This window comes from Prionailurus viverrinus, chromosome B1, assembly GCF_022837055.1.
Source record: "Prionailurus viverrinus isolate Anna chromosome B1, UM_Priviv_1.0, whole genome shotgun sequence".
In the NCBI taxonomy this organism is placed as follows: Eukaryota; Metazoa; Chordata; class Mammalia; order Carnivora; family Felidae; genus Prionailurus; species Prionailurus viverrinus.
In genome coordinates this window covers 134905628-134922156 of record NC_062564.1, presented here as the reverse complement: position 1 = coordinate 134922156, position 16529 = coordinate 134905628, and the positions used below count along the sequence as shown (strand labels likewise).

Sequence of the window (16529 nt, the reverse complement as noted above, 5' to 3'; positions counted from 1 at the left end):
ACAAATTATTGTTCTAAGGGAAAAATAATCACAATATTTTGCTTAAAATTTATGTACAGAAGATAAAATCAACTTTTCTTTTTCTTTACCATTCAAGATAAAATAATCTTATAGAAAACTATAAAAAATGTCCTATTCAAGGGGTGCCTGGGTGGCTCAGTCTGTTGAGCATTCGACTCTTGGTTTTGGCTCATGTCATGATCTCACAGTTTGTGAGTTCAAGCCCCACGTCAGGTTCTGCGCTGACAGTGCAGAGCCTGCTTGGGATTCTCTCTCTCTCAAAATAAATTTTTAAAAAATTGAGAAAAAATAAATGTCTTATTCAATTAAGGAACTAGGAGAGTTCATCAGTCTCTTCTATCAACTAAAGAAATTTGGATACAGAATACTACCCCACTTCCCTGAATTTTGTACTTCTGGCACTCTCAGTCACTCTGAGCAAAACTAGACTCTAGATACAAGTATAAAGGGCTCTGAATAACTCCTAGGTGGCCAAAATGAAAGTCCCAAAGTCTAGAAGCTAAAATCCGTTCGGTTTTATTAAGATAATTTTTACCTCCTTTGTTTTTATTGATATCCCAATTATAGCACATCTGAAAATTACAGGGAAAAGTTTCAGTTAGAGGCAAACATAGTGATAGCAACTGAAATGGCAGCTAATAAACAGCCCACTGAGGTAAGAGAGAGGACAATTATTAAAAGTCTAATCAGAGGACACCAAAAGCATAGCAGTCTGTGGTCATTTCGTATAAGCACCATTTAGCCTTTTGTGATGCTATTTTAAGTTGTATCTTCTTAAAATTTCTTTTTCCAATAGTTTTGTTGCTGGTATGTAGCAACAGAATTTATTTTTATATACTGGCTGATGTGGGAAACAAAGGCAGAAGGAAATGGCAGATAAAGTTAAATATCCTTACAACCTGCAGCCCGCTGACAAATACTTCAGGCAGGCAGAGTATAACATTTCTCCAGGAACTCCCTACTGTCTTCATGTGAATGCTTTGCTAGAGGGAAAAACAACCTTAGCTGACAACAGCTAGGCCTCCAGGATCCTGTGAGTCTTCTTCAGCATATGAATACCCTTTTGAAAACTTCCCTACGTCTTTACCTCCCCCAACACCCAAGTATATAATCAATTTCTTCTCACAAATCCTGGGCAGCTCTTTCTGCCCTTGGGTCCTGCCCCTGTGCTTTAGTAAAATCACATTTTTTCACCAAAGACACCTCAAGAATTCCTTCTTGGCCATCAGCTCCAGATCCCCACCACTCCAAAACCACATCAAACTGACTTTATATCCAACAACGTAGGTAAGTTCACTTACTAATCCTAAAATTGACCTGTAGTCTTTTGGGTTTCATATGAATCTAACTATGTCATGTGTGCATGATGATTGTTTTATTTCTTCCTTCCCAATATTTACGCCTTTTTTTTTTCTGGTCTTTTTACCCTGGCAAGGACCTCACATGAAAAAATGAAGCACATGGTGATAAAGAACATCTTCTTGTCTCTTTCCTTATATTAGGACAAAGCCTTCAATATTTCACCGTACAAATGTTTACCACAAGCTTTTTATTGATATTCTTTATTGAATTAAGGAAGTTCCTTTCTCTTCAGTTTGCTGACTAATTTTTGTTTTTTGTTTTTGTTTTACTATGCTTGGGTGTTAAATTTTATAAATGCATTTTTCCATCCATTTAGAGAAACTTCTAATTGTCTTCTTTTATTCTGTTACTGTGGAGAGTTACTTCAATTTGATGAGGGCACAAAAGGTAAGCTGAGGGCAAAACACAAGCCTAACAACACCCACCCTCCCCTCCCGGGTGGGATGTGTGCTACATTCCTCAGGCACTCCTGGCTGCCCAAGAACAAAGGAAAGGAAAGAAAACAAATGTTTAACTGATAGAAATCACAATCATGCAGGACAGGAGTCTCTATCAGTTTACAAATATTTTAGTAAATTACAAGAAAAAGGCAATCTTATCAATAGCCTAATCTCCAGAAACCTACCGACTCAGTTTCCTGGAGCCCCTAATATCACCAGCCCCTCCATAGTGACATGGGGAACAAAGGCAAGAAGGAAATGGCAGGTAAAATTAAACTTCTTTATAACCTGCAGCGTATTGACAAACACTTGAGGCAAATGCAGAGTATAACATTTCTCCAGAAACCCCCTATGGTCATAATGTTAATCCCTTATTAGAGGGAAAACAACCTTAGCTTGACAATAGCAAGGCCTCAGGTATCTTATGAGTCCTCTTTAGCATATCAAAGTCCCTCTGGAGGCCTCCCTTTTGCCTTTATTTCCCCCAACTCCACAGTACATAACCAGTCACTCCTCACAACCCCAGTGCAGCTCTTTCTGCCCACAGGTCCTGTCCCTGTGCTGTAATAAAATCACATTTTTGCACTTAAGACATCTCAAGAATTCTTTCTTGGCCATCAGCTCCAGACCCCCATCACTCCAAACCCCCATCAAATTGATATTTCAAATGTTAAACTCACATTCTGGTATTACTGAAAAAAAAACAAATTGGATTATAATATATTATCTTTTTTAAGTTCTTAGATTTTGTTTGCTAAAAATGTATTTAAAACTTGTTGTATCTTTGTCTATGAGAGAAATTGGCCTTTAATTTTCCTTTACTATTACATCCTTGTCAATTTTATATTGATAATGATGAGGATGGAGAGGAAACAGAATACTTATATATGACTAGTGGGAGTATAACCACTTTAAAAAATTGTTTAGTAAAATCTTCTTACTCTGACCATATACATAACCTATGACCTTACAATTCTACTCCTAGTGATACACTGGGAATGCATACAGATATACACCAGAAGACATGTTCAAGTATGTTCATTACAACATTATTTGTTAGAGCACAAAATTAAAAAAGAAAAATACTGATGTCCATCAATAGTAGAACTGATAAATAAATTGTGGTATATTCTTGTAGTGGAATATTCCACAACAATAAAAAAGAATAAACTGTTGCTAAATATACCATCATTAATAATTCAAAAATAAATAGTGGTAATTAAAAGAAGCTAGACCAGGGCATCCAGGTAACTCAGTCAGTTAAGCAACCCACTCTTGATTTAAGCTCACGTCATGATCTCACAGTTCATGGGATTGAGCCCCACATGGGACTCTGTACTGGCAGCATGGAACCTGATTGGGGATTCTCTCCCTCCCTCTCCCTCTGCCCTAATCCCGCTGGTGTCCTCTCTCTCTCCCTCTCTCTCTCTCTCTCTCTCTCTCTCTCTCTCTCTGTCTCTTAAATCAATAAACTTAAAAAAAAAAAAAGAAGCTAGACCAAAATAAAAGTATATGCAGAGTGATGCCACTTATATAAAATTCATCAATAGGCAAACAGATCTATGGTGTTAAAAATTCAGGACACTGATTACCTCTGAGAGGGAATTAGTCACTGACAGCATTAAATTGGAAGAGGAAGTGACTAGAAATGCTCTCATTCTTTATCAGGCTAATATTTTCACATTGTGAAAATTCATAGAGCTGTACAGTTCCATCTTATACATTTTTCTTTATGTATATTGTACTTTAATAAATTTTTTATGTAAGAAAAGATTAGGTAAAATATTTTTTAAATGTGATTGTGCATTTTATCTCTGGTGATCAAACCATAGAGTGCAAAAATGGAACTTGTGTTCATTCAAGTCCTGCGAGAAGAAGCTGCCAAGACAAGATTAAACACGCAAGTATTTTACTCAGAGAAATGCCTATGTGAAAGCAAATGAGTAGGAAGCTAGGGAGCTTGAGAAAGCCATAACCACCATGCAAGTGTGACTTGAGTGGAGAAGGAAAGGAAGGTTGGGCAGAAGTGTCCTACTCTACAGTATAATCTATGGGAGGTTCAAAAAGTCCACTGGAGAATCCCATGACTCCAGAGTATGGACTTGCCGTGTTATCCCTGCCATGCTCAGTCACTGGCAAAATGCAGCGAAGGATTTCAAGCACAGCAGCTGGGCCCTTTGGTCAGTCACTCTCTCATTTGTTGGAAGTGTGCAATACACATTCTTATGGCCACTACAGATGCTTCAGCATGGTATTTTCTATTTCCTATAAAAATAGAATTTTAAAATTTAAAATTTAAATACAGATTTTCACTCACTTTTTAAATTTCCATACAGTGAAATTAACTTTTTGACAGGCATTTCTATGAGAATTGACAAACGGATACAGTTGTACTGTTACAATCACTATTCATCAGTTCCTTCACCCTAAAAGTTCCCTTGTGATACAACTTTAAAGTCTCTCTCTCACCCAGACCCAGTTCCTGGCAATCACAGAATTGTTTTCTAGCCTTATAATTTTTCTTTTTCTGTGAAATAAGTGGAACCATATATCATGTGGCCTGTTGAGGGTTAAGGAATACCAGATGAAATCATATTCCTACATGCGTCAGTATTCATATTCATTTTTTTAGATTTCTGAGTGCTATTCCACTACATAGATGTACCACTCTTTTTTATGCATTCATCAGTGGAGGCTATTTGGGTTGTTTCCAGTTTCTGACAATTATGGATAAAGCCACTGCAAATATTTTCATATATGTTTTTCATTTTCCTGGGTAAATACCTAGAAGTAAAATTGCTGAGTCATCTGATAAGTGTGTGTTTAATGTTACAGGAACAATCAGTTTTCCAAGTGGCTCTACCATTTTTGCACTCCTACCAGCAATATGGGACAGTTCTGGTTGTTCTGTGTTCTTAGAGACACTTAGAATTTGTTTGTTTGTCTTTTATCCATTACAATAAGTGTGTAGTACTCTCTCATCTGGAGTTTAATTTATATGTCCCTAAGGACTAATGATGTGGAGCACATTCTCGTGTCTTCAGTTGCTATTCATATAACTTTGGTGAAGTGCCTGCTTAAATCTTTTAAGTACTGTGTAGTTTAATCCATGAAAAATAAATCTGGTTTTTAGCCCCAGAATTTCTATGTTCAAATTTTTTCTGAGTTTCAAGTGTACATTTTTACACGTGAATAAAAACAAAACCCTTAAAGGAGATCATTTCACCTCTCTCCAAAATGTAACTCTAAGCAGGAATACACATTCATATAACTTTCACATTCATATAGTTTGCAAAAAGAAACATTTCAAGGTATTTAACCACCAGTGCAGCACAGACACTGATCAATCAGGGAGCACACCAGCCCTAGACTAACAGCATAGCTGTACCAAGATACATGAACAAATAGTAGCCCTGAGTGACCCAATGCATCAAAATCTTCAAAATATGTATGTTTTTTGAGATGTAAATTCCATATCTAATAATTTATTATAAGGAAATAATCAAGATATATATTTATACACATATACATACCTACATATACATGCACATTCAATACAGTGTTGTGATATAAGAATGTTGAGGGGTGTCTAAGTGGCTCAGTCAGTTAAGCATCCGACTCTTGATTTCAGCTCAGGGCGTGTGATCTCACAGTTTGTGAGATTGAGCCCCACATTGGGCTGCACGCTGATAGCACAGCACAGGAGCCTGCTTGAGATTCTCTTTCTCTCTGCCCCTCCCCCACATGTATTCCCTTTTTCTCACTCGCTCTCTCCTTTTCTCTCTCAAATTAAACAAATAAGCATTAAAAAAAAAAGAATGCTGAACATAATCTAATAGTATGGCATTGTTGAAATAAAACATAATGTGTCCATATAATGGAGCATCATTTTAAATGGTATGAGTCTACTTATACAAAAAGAAATATTGGTGATAAATCACTATGAGAAAAATCAGATCACAAAAGATACTATTGAATGTTTCTATTTGTTTAAGAATGTATATACATATGACTGTGCATTTGAAAACACACAGAGTTAGCACTGATTATCTCTGAATAAGTGTAATAAATGGTGCTTTCCTGTTTGTATTTCTGATTTTCTATAACGAATATTGCTTTTGTGATGGAGATGGAGGAAGGAATAAAAGCAAAGCATTACAGACAGCTACAAACATCATATTTAATTATTAATAGTGATGGATGAATCATCAAGAAAAAGTTAAAATGTGTTTGGTATATTTATTAAAGAAAGCAGATTCATATTAAATATTAAACTATTCTATTTAGTTGAGTAAGTTTCATTCGTTTAGAGAAAACTTCATTCCTCAACAATGCCAGATAAAGGAGATGGGGTGCATTTGTGTGTGCATATTTGCATGTACACACCATGAATGTGTACGTGCCTGTCTATGTGTTTTACAAAGTAAACCTGGGACTCCCTAGGCTTGTTCACTTAGTCAGAGAGAATATCTGACCTAGATAAGGTCATGTTCTGATTCATCCTAAAGCCTCCACAAGAATTGCTAAAATATCCTTATTATTTTGCTACAGGCCTTGAATTCACAAAGGAACTCATGCTTTGACAGTGTCTTCCCTTGGTTTGAGTCAAAAGACCTACTTTTTTTACATTACAGTTACAGAAACCTTTTAGCCACAAAGCACGTGTCCCAAAAACATGCTATTTCGCAAAAGAATTTTCAGGCTTCAAACTGTAGCTTTCCTAGTTCATATGGTTGTATGGATTTCTTTTCACTGAAAGCTACAAAGGTAATGCCCAGAGGACTTTACCTTCTTTATCTTTTTTTAATAATCCCAGACCTACTGACTACTAGAGCACAGAACGAGCATTTTCCTAAACAGAGGGTACTTTCCAAGTCATTCAAAAGCACTGTACTTTCCAAAGCAATCTTAAGCAAGGTAATAGCAATCTGATATAACATAAAGACTCTAATAATTTAGAAAACATGGACTAAGGTGTCAATCAGATCAGAGGCATCACCCAAACTAGAGGACAAGGAAAATCAGAAGAGAAGACAAACAGCACTCAAGGAACATTCTGGTTCCCTGTATCATACCCATTGAAGGCTCTTCTGGAGCTTTCTGGTATTTTATTAATGAATAGAAACGGTTGTAAATTCCACCAGGAGCTTGAAAAAAAATGTATTTCTAGGGACACAAAAGGAGGTCTCTTTGTGAGTTATTAAAATATGGAGACAAAAATCAAACACGCTCAACAAAAATTGTCACATTCCCTGGGAAATGCTAATGGAAACCAAATCAGACTCTGACTCTTCCAGAGTAAAACTAATGCTTTGGTTTTCCATTTTATCCTTGATCAGTTAATCACTAAAAGAAGAAGCATTAGTGGCATTTTTCAAATAAAATGACAACTAGAATAGTAGTGCTAGCAGATATATTTGTTCTAATTTGAGTTGACTATAGTAGAACTCGTTGCAATAATAACCTGCATAATGTTATTTTTAAGTTCATCCAAATTCTTAAAATATTTCTATCTTTTTTCATATTAACTTTTCTTTAACTTTCTATTATAAAAATTTTTTAATGTATTAGAAATACAGATAAGTTGGGGTGCCTGGGTGGCTCAGTCAAATAAGCATCTGACTTCAGCTCAGGTCATGATCTCACGGCTCATGAGTTCAAGTCCCACATCAGGTGAGCATGAGCCCCGTTTCTCCCTTTCTCTTTCTCTCTCTCTCTTTCTCTCTGCCTCTTTCTGTCTCTCCCCCTCTGTCTCTCCTGGGATTCTCTCTCTCTGTCTCTGTCCCTCCCTCACTTGCACCCTCAAGAAAGAAAGAAAGAAAAGAAAGAAAGAAAGAAAGAAAGAAAGAAAGAAAGAAAGAAAGAAAGAAAAAAGCTAATTTAAAGCTCAAAACAACTACCGGATAAGTATCATTGCTGTCTCTATGTCAAAGCAAAGAAAATTAAAACACTTGGAGATTAATTAGCTTTCCTAAAGGTACACATAATTAAGTATTAATATTTTGCTATATTTGCTTTGAATCTTTTGTTCTTTTTGGAAATAAAATATTACACACAGATGAAGTATCTGTTTTATCCCTCACTGATTCAATTACTCCTTACATCTCCAGAAGGAATCACTACCCTAAAGAAGATGTATACCTTTCTATTATAATATTTTATTTTTATTACACATATATATCCATAAACAACATGTAGAATTGTTTTCTGTATATTATTCTACATCTTTTTTATCTATGTTTTTATGATACTGCCACTTTAAATCATATAAATCAATGCATTCGTTTAACTTCATTATAGTGTTCCATTATATTAATATACCACAATTTAATTATTCCTTTTCCTAATGACAGATATTTAGGATGTTTCAAACTTTTTCAATATTGAAACAATGCCACTGAACAGACATCTAGTTTCTAGGCAGGCATGTAAGGAGCTTGGAAATTGGCAGTCCATTCCAACTACAAGTAAAAAACTGAAAATCAACAACTCTTCTTAGAGTCATCAAAGAAGTGAGGTCATAGGGCAAACTGCTGGTCCCCAAATTGGAGAGATGAATACAAAGAATCACAATTTACCAAAGCAGAAATACACAAGCAGAAACCCCCACTAGGAATCAATGCCAGGGTAGAAAAACCTGTACTGTAATTGAATTTCTGGAGAAATAGTGTGGACAAGTCCAAGAGTTAAAACTCCAGGGAGAGCCATTTTAGGGAACCCCACACTTTTATACACTTTAGCTTTAAGACCTTTACCAAGTTCTCACTGTGAATACTGGAAGAAAACCCTCTCGTGCTTCTGGCAGGAGGAGGAGTAAAGTAACCATTTTGAAATTACCAGAGCCTTTTGTTCTTTTTAACAAATGTACCCTCAGAAGAAATTATTTTACCAGACTTTGAACTACTGGGGTTTTATCATAGTCTAATATACTTAGGCAAAGGGACTATAGCCACTCAACCCCAACTCCAGTTCCTCTAGTCATCCTACCCCACCTAAGGCAGGAGGAAAAGCTGAGATACACTTGTGAAGTTGACAGACCAGGGGTGCAGTTTCACTAAATGACTGAGACCTAATCATAGGATTATAGGAAACTTCCCCTCCCCCACACCTTACTACCCTACTGCTAAAGGTCTATTTACAAGAGTTCCGTTTAACCAGTATATCATGTTCAGCTTTTTAAAAGGTAACAAACACAATTTGAAGGGAATGAACAAGCATCAGAACCAGATTTAGACATGGCAGGAATGTTGGAATTATTAGACTATGAATTTATGATGAATATGCTAAGAGCTAAGAATAAACAAAATGCAAGAATAGATGGGTAATATAAGCAGAGAGATAGAAATTCTAAGAAAGTACCAAGTATCACACAATGACTCTAGCTATCATCTTATTTGAAAAATGCCACTAATGCTTCTTTTAGTGGTTAACTGACCAAGGATAAAATGGAAAAACAACCCATTAGTTTTATTTTTTCTGGAGGAGTCAGAGTCTGAATAGGTTTCCATTAGCATTTCCCAAGGTATGTGACAATTTTTGTTGAGTCTGTTTAATTTTTGTCTCCATACTCTAATAACTCACAAGGAGACTTCCTTTTGTGTCTCTTGATTGAAAAAAAAGTTACTTTACTTTGAAAAGTATCCAAAATGAAATGCTACAAATCAAAAACACTATAAGAAATGAAGAATGCCTTTGATGGTCTCATTAGTAGAATACACATAGCTGAGGGAAAATTTTCTGAGCTTGAGGATATGTCAATAGAAACTGAAAAGCAGGGCATGAAAACAGACACTCAGATCAATGGAAGAGAATAGAGAACCCAGAAATGGACCAAATGTATGGCCAACAAATCTTTGACAAAGCAGGAAAGAATATCAAATGGAATAAAGACAGTCTCTTCAGCAAATGGTGTTGAGAAAATTGGACAGCGACATGCAGAAAAATGAACCTGGACCACTTCCTTACACCATACACAAAAATAAACTCAAAATGGATGAAAGACCTAAATGTATGACAGGAAGTCATCAAAATCCTAAAGGAGAAAGCAAGCAAAAACCTGTTTGAGCTCAGCCACAGAAACTTCTTACTCAACTCGTCTCCAGAGGCAAGGGAAACAAAAGTAAAAATGAACTATTGGGACCTCATCAAAATAAAAATCTGCACAGCGAAGGAAATGATCAGCGAAACTGAAAGGCAACCCATGGAATGAGAAAAGATATTTGCAAACGATGTATCAGATAAACAGTATCCAAGATCTATAGAGAACTTATCAAACTCAAAACCCAAAAAACAAATAGTCCAGTGAAGACAAGGGAACAAGACATGAATAGACACTTCTCCAAAGAAGTCATCCAGATGGCCAACCGACACATGAAAAAATACTCAACATCACTCATCATCAGGGAAATACAAATCAAAACCACAATGAGATACCACCTTACACATGTAAGAATGGCTAACACTAACAACTCAGGCAATGACAGATGTTGGCGAGGATGCAGAGAAAGAGGATCTTTTTTTGCACTGTTGGTAGAAATGTAAACTGGTACAGCCACTCTGGAAAACATTCTGGAGGTTCCCCCCAAAACTAAAAATAGAACTACCCCAGACCCAGCAATTGCACTACTAGGTATTCATCCAAAGGATACAGAATGCTGATTCAAAGGGGCACATGCACCCCAATGTTTATAGCAGCACTATCAACAATAGCCAAAGTATGGAAAGAGCCCAAATGCCCATCGATGGATGAATGGATAAAGAAGATGTGGTATAGATACACAATGGAGTATTACTCAGCAATCAAAAAGAATGAAATCTTGCCATTTGCAGTTACATGGATGAACTTGAGGGTATCATGCTAAGCGAAATTAGTCAGTCAGAGAAAGATAAATATCATATGACTTCACTCATATGAGGACTTTAAGACACAAAACAGATGAACAGAAGGGAAGGGAAGCAAAAATAATATAAAAACAGGGAGGGGGACAGAACATAAGAGGCTCATATATAGAGAACAAACAGAGAGTTGACGGAGGGGTTGTGGGAGGGAGGATGGGCTAAATGGGTAAGGGGCGTTAAGGAATCTACTCCTGAAATCATTGTTGCACCATATGCTAACTAACTTGGATGTAAATTTAAAAATAAATAAATTGTTATTAATACAAAAAAGAAACTGAAAAGTAAAGATTAAAAGACTTAAAAGAAAAACAGAGCAGAACATTTGAGAACTGGGGACAACTATAAAATGTACAACATGCATATAATGGGAATACCAGAAGGAGAACAAAGACATAAAGGAACAAAAGCGATATTAGAAGCAATGATGATTGAGAATTTCCCCAAATTAATGTCTGACACCCAATGATAGCTCCAGGAAGCTCAGAGAATAGTGGCCAAGATAAATGCCAAAAAATAAACAAACAAACAAAATTCATACCTAAGTATATCATATTCAAAACAGAAAATTTAAGATAAAGAAAAAAATCTTGTTATCTGTCCATTATATTTCAATTTAAAAATAAAATTAAAAAATCTTAAAAGAAGCCAGCAGATAAAACACTTTGCCTATGGAGAGGAACACAGCTAAGAATTACATCTGACTTCTCTTCAGAAACCATGCAAGCAAAAAGAGAGTGCAGTGAAGTATTTCAAGTGTTAAGAGGGAAAACCACCAAAATAGAATTCTGTGTCCTGTGAAATTATTTTCAAAAGTGAAGGAGAAATAAAGACTTTCTGACAAAAATAAAAAATGAGGAAATATGTTGCTAGTAGATCTGATTTGCAAGAAACGTTAAAAGAAGTTCTTCGGAGAGAAGGAAAATGATATAGGTTAGCCACAGATCTATAGAAAGAAAGGAAGAATTGTGGAGAAGGAATAAATGAACATAAATACAAGTTTTGTTTTTCTTAATCTTAGTGAACCTAACAGACAACGGTTTGTTCAAAATAATAATAGCAACAATATTTTCAATGATTATTGTTTCTGTATAAGTGAAATGATGACAGCAATGATACAAGGGATGGGAGGGAGGAATTAGGAATACTTGATATATTAGAGTTCTTCAGAGAAACAGAACCAATAGAAGATACACACAGACACAAAAACAGACACACACATACACACACACACAATGAGGGATTGGCTCACACAATTATGGAGGTTATGAAATCTTAGGATCTGTCATGGGCAAGCTGAAGATCCAGGAAAGTCTACGGTGTAATTCAGTCTGAGCTCTTAGGCCTGGGAGCTAGTGTAGCCAATTGTGTAAATCCCAACTGAGGATAGTAAAAGATGAGATGTGCTATCTTAGCTCAATCACTGAGGCAGGGGGAAAATGGGTAAATTCCTCCTTCCTTCAACTTTTGTTCTATTCAGGCCAACAGATTGGATGATGCCCACTTATATTGGGGATGGCAATTACTTTATTGAGTCCACCAACTCAAATGTTAATCATATCTAGAAACACACCCTCACAGACACACACACACAGCAAAAAGTGTTTAATCTGGGCCCCCTTTGGCCAGTCAAGTTGACACATAAAATTCACTATCAGATTTGGTTAATGCAGTGCTTGCAGTGCTTGCAGTACCTGCAAAGTGGTACAGTGTTACTTGAAAGTGTACTTGAATTTGTTGTAAATGTATACAGCAAATGCTGGCGCAAGCCACTAAAAATAGTAAAAGCATGGTAGGAAAGCCAATTTCATAGATGCCATGGGTATCAATTGCCACATTCTTTAGAAATCCTAAGATAAAATATTTGAGAATTATATTACCTGATACATCCAATAAATTTTTTATTAAAAAAAAATTCCAGGAGCACCTGGGTGGCTCAGTTGGTTAAGCATCCAACTTTGGCTCAGGTCATGATCTCATGGCTCATGAATTTGAACTCCAAAAGAACAAAAAAAAAACTGTAGGAGTGAGATCTGTTCTTCCCTGCAGAGCTAAAGAAAACCCGCCAAACTAGCAGGAAAAGCAACAGTGGGTAGAAACGTAAGGATGGGAGGCACCTGGATGGCTTAGTCAGTTAAGCATCTGACTCTTGGTTTCAGCTCAGGTCATCATCTCAAGGCTTGTGAGATTGAGCCCCACATTGGGCTCTGTGCTGACAGTGCGAAGTCTACTTGGGATTCTGTCTTTCCCTCTCTCCCTAACCCTCCTGCTTTCACGCTCACACGCTCTCTCTCTCTCAAAATAAATAAACTTAAAAAAAAAGGCACTTTCATGATGAAACTTAAAAAAAAAGGAAAAAACAAATTTAAGGATGACTTATAGAGCAGCTGGACCAGTCATGACCTTCTCCTGAGAACTGCTCCCTAAAATGAGGAGAATCCACTGGGGAGGGGAGCACATTAGGAGGTCGGGGCTGAAGGGAGAAGATGAAACAAATGACAAGCAGAAAGATCCTCTGTCAGATCCTCTGTCCCCCTCTCTCTCTGCCCTTTCCCCACTCACACATGCTCGCTCTCACTCTCTCTCTCTCTCTTAAAAATAAATTAACGTTAAAAAAAAAAGATTTTAAAAAAATTCCACTGTGAATATGTCTCCCTGAGCACATGTGGATTGGAACTGTTCAGTTACAGGACCCTCAAGGGCATCTTACACTCTGCTAGGCATTACCACATTATCCCCAAAGTAGTTGTGCCAATCTGCATTCCACCAGCAGTTCCTGCTATTGTTATCCCTCCCCGTTGATACTTCTTACCATAAAACTTTTTAAATATTGGAGTGTGAAATGATGTAACTCATTCTAATTTGCCTTCCCATAATCATCTTTTCATGTGTTCATTAGCCTAAACTTCCTCTTCTATGATTTACCTGTGCATATCTTTGCTCATTTTTCTATCAGTTTGTTTGCCATTTTCCTTACTGATGTGTAAGAGACCTTTACATGCCCTAGTAATAAGTCTTTGTTGGTTCTATATGTTATAAATAAATATCTCTTCTCAGTTTTTGGAACTCATCTTTTCACTTATTTATGGTGCATGTTAAATTTTTATAACATGAACTCCTTACAAATGGAAGTATGATACTTGCAAAAACATGCTGTATAAACCAGGCCTCTGAATTACTCTTCCCTGTGTTTACAGCTTTTGTTTTTGTTATTTAATTTCTTTTTCTTTAATAAAGAGCATATGTGCATAGCACAAAATTCAAAATACACAAGATGATAAACATAAATAAATCTTCCTTCTTCTGTTGCCCAAGACATTCAGTTTCTCTCCCCCGATGCAAACACTAGTATTAATTTTTTGTGTGTATTTGTGAAAATAGATCATATATTTATAAACATTTATCAATATATTATTTTTTCTACAAAAAATTATACACTACATCATTCTATTCCTTACAGTTTTCTCATAAAATATGTATCTTAGAATTATTTCTAGACAATCTAGATCATCGGTACAATATGTAGAGTGGCTTCCTTCTTTTTTTCACCTTCCTAGAATTTCACATGTATGGGAAAAACTATAGCTTAGTAAGAATATGTACACTCTAAAACCTAAGTTTGAGTCCAAGCCCCCCTATTTATCAGGAGTAAGTTAGTTGTCCTTTCTGTGCCTCAGTTTTCCCTTTTGTAAAAAGAAGATAATAATGGTTCCTTCCTCCTATATTTGTTGTGAGACTTAAATTAAATTATATATGTAAAGTGCTTACTACAGTACTTGGCATACAATAAACATTTCAAAAAAGCTCTTGTTATTCTCACAAACCATAGTGTATTTAACCAAGACTCTATTAAACAGCGTTTGAGTTACTTCCAAATGTTTCTATTATAAACAGTACTGTCATGAATATCTTTTACATATTCATTATGCTCATGTATAAGTAGGATCAATACATAGAAAATATATATATGCCACATGAATTTCTTATATTGCTAGGTTACCCTCCAGACAGTTTTTATCAATTTACACTCTCACCTGTAATGTAGGAGGTAAGTTTCCCTATGTCTTGCTAACCATGTACTATCAAACTTTTCTTTACCAACTTAAAATAGTGAAAAAAGTGGCATATTGGGGCACCTGAGTGGCTCATTTGGTTAAGCAACTGACTCCTGATTTAGGCTCAGGTCATGATCTCACAATTCATGAGATCAAGGCCTGCCTCAGGCTCTGTGCTGACGTCTAGGAGCCTGCTTGGGATTCTCTCTCTCTCTCCCTCTCTCTCTCTCTCTCTCTCTCTGCACCCCTCCTTTGCTTGCACTATCAAAAAATAAAAAATAAACTTTTTTAAAAAATGGTATATTATTACGGTTTTATATCTGTCTTTCTCTTACCATGAGTGAAGTGTTTTCATCTGCTTGAGTCATTTTCATTTCCTTCTTTTGTGAGGTTTCCTATATTTAAAAATTAAGTACTTTGGGGGCACCTGGATGACCCAGTAGGTTGAGCATCCAACTTTGGCCCAGGTCATGATCTCACGGTTCGTGGGATCAAGCCTGGCATCGGGCTCTGTGCTGGCAGCCACGAGCCTGGAGCCTGCTTCAGATTGTGTCTCCCTCTCTCTGCCCCTCCCCCACTCATGCTCTGTCTCTCTCTCTCTCTCTCTCTCTCTTAAAAATAAACAAACATTAAAAATTTTTTAAATTACTTTTGTATATGATTCCAATTTTTTCCAGTTTTATTCTTTTTCTATGCTTATGATGCTTTCAGTTTTTTTATTTTAAATTTAAATTTAAATAATTTAAAATTGGGGCGCCTGGGTGGCGCAGTCGGTTGAGCGACCGACTTCAACCAGGTCACGATCTCGCGGTCGGTGAGTTTGAGCCCCGCGTCAGGCTCTGGGCTGATGGCTCAGAGCCTGGAGCCTGTTTCCGATTCTGTGTCTCCCTCTCTCTCTCTGCCCCTCCCCCGTTCATGCTCTGTCTCTCTCTGTCCCAAAAATAAATAAACGTTGAAAAAAAAAATAAAAAAATAAATAAATAAAATAATTTAAAATTAATATTTAAATATTTAAAATTAAATAATTTAAATGGATTTCAGAGGGTTTATGTCATTTATAGAAAGAACTTCCAAATGGTTATGAAACCATCCCCAATATTCCTCTGGTACTACTATGGTTTAATATTTTAATATTTATGCCTTCAACCCATCTGGTTTTATTTTGGAAGAGATAGGGGTCATCCTTTAAGCTTTCTTTGAAGAAACCATCCAATTTATTGGATAATTGACACTTTATTGAACAAAGCATCTTTTCACCATGATTTGAAATACCACTTTTATATTAAAATCCCCTATACATCCAACTCTATTACATAATTTTCTATTCCTTCTATTAATATACCAGTGCCACACTTTTAATGAATGTAGCTTTACTGTAGCATATATATATTAATATATGGTCAGCAAATCTTTCCTAAATATCTCTCTCTCTCTCCCTCCCTCCCTCCCTCCTTTCTTCTCTTTCTCTCTCCCTTTCTCTGTCTTGTTAGAATCTTCCAGACTATAGTTCCTTGATCATTTTTCCATATGAAAGTTAGAGTCAACTTGTCTCTTTAAAATGAAAATGCCCTACTGGTACTTTAGCTTAAATTAATTGATTAATTTAGGAAGAAATCTCAGCTTTATAATATCATTTTCCTATTTAAGAGAATGGTATGCCTTAACATCTGTCCAAGTTTTCTTTTTGTTCTTTAGTGATATTTTTATTAATTTTTAAATTAATTTTATTACTTTCATTCCTAGTATTTCATATTTT

General features: G+C 36.1%; 1 protein-coding gene across 9 annotated transcripts in view; it reads right to left on the bottom strand.

Annotated features, from left to right (window-relative positions):
• Window positions 1-16529, bottom strand: part of MAPK10 (mitogen-activated protein kinase 10) — a 557027-nt gene that overhangs the window by 406611 nt on the left and 133887 nt on the right. The gene's annotated exons all lie outside the window — the stretch shown is intronic.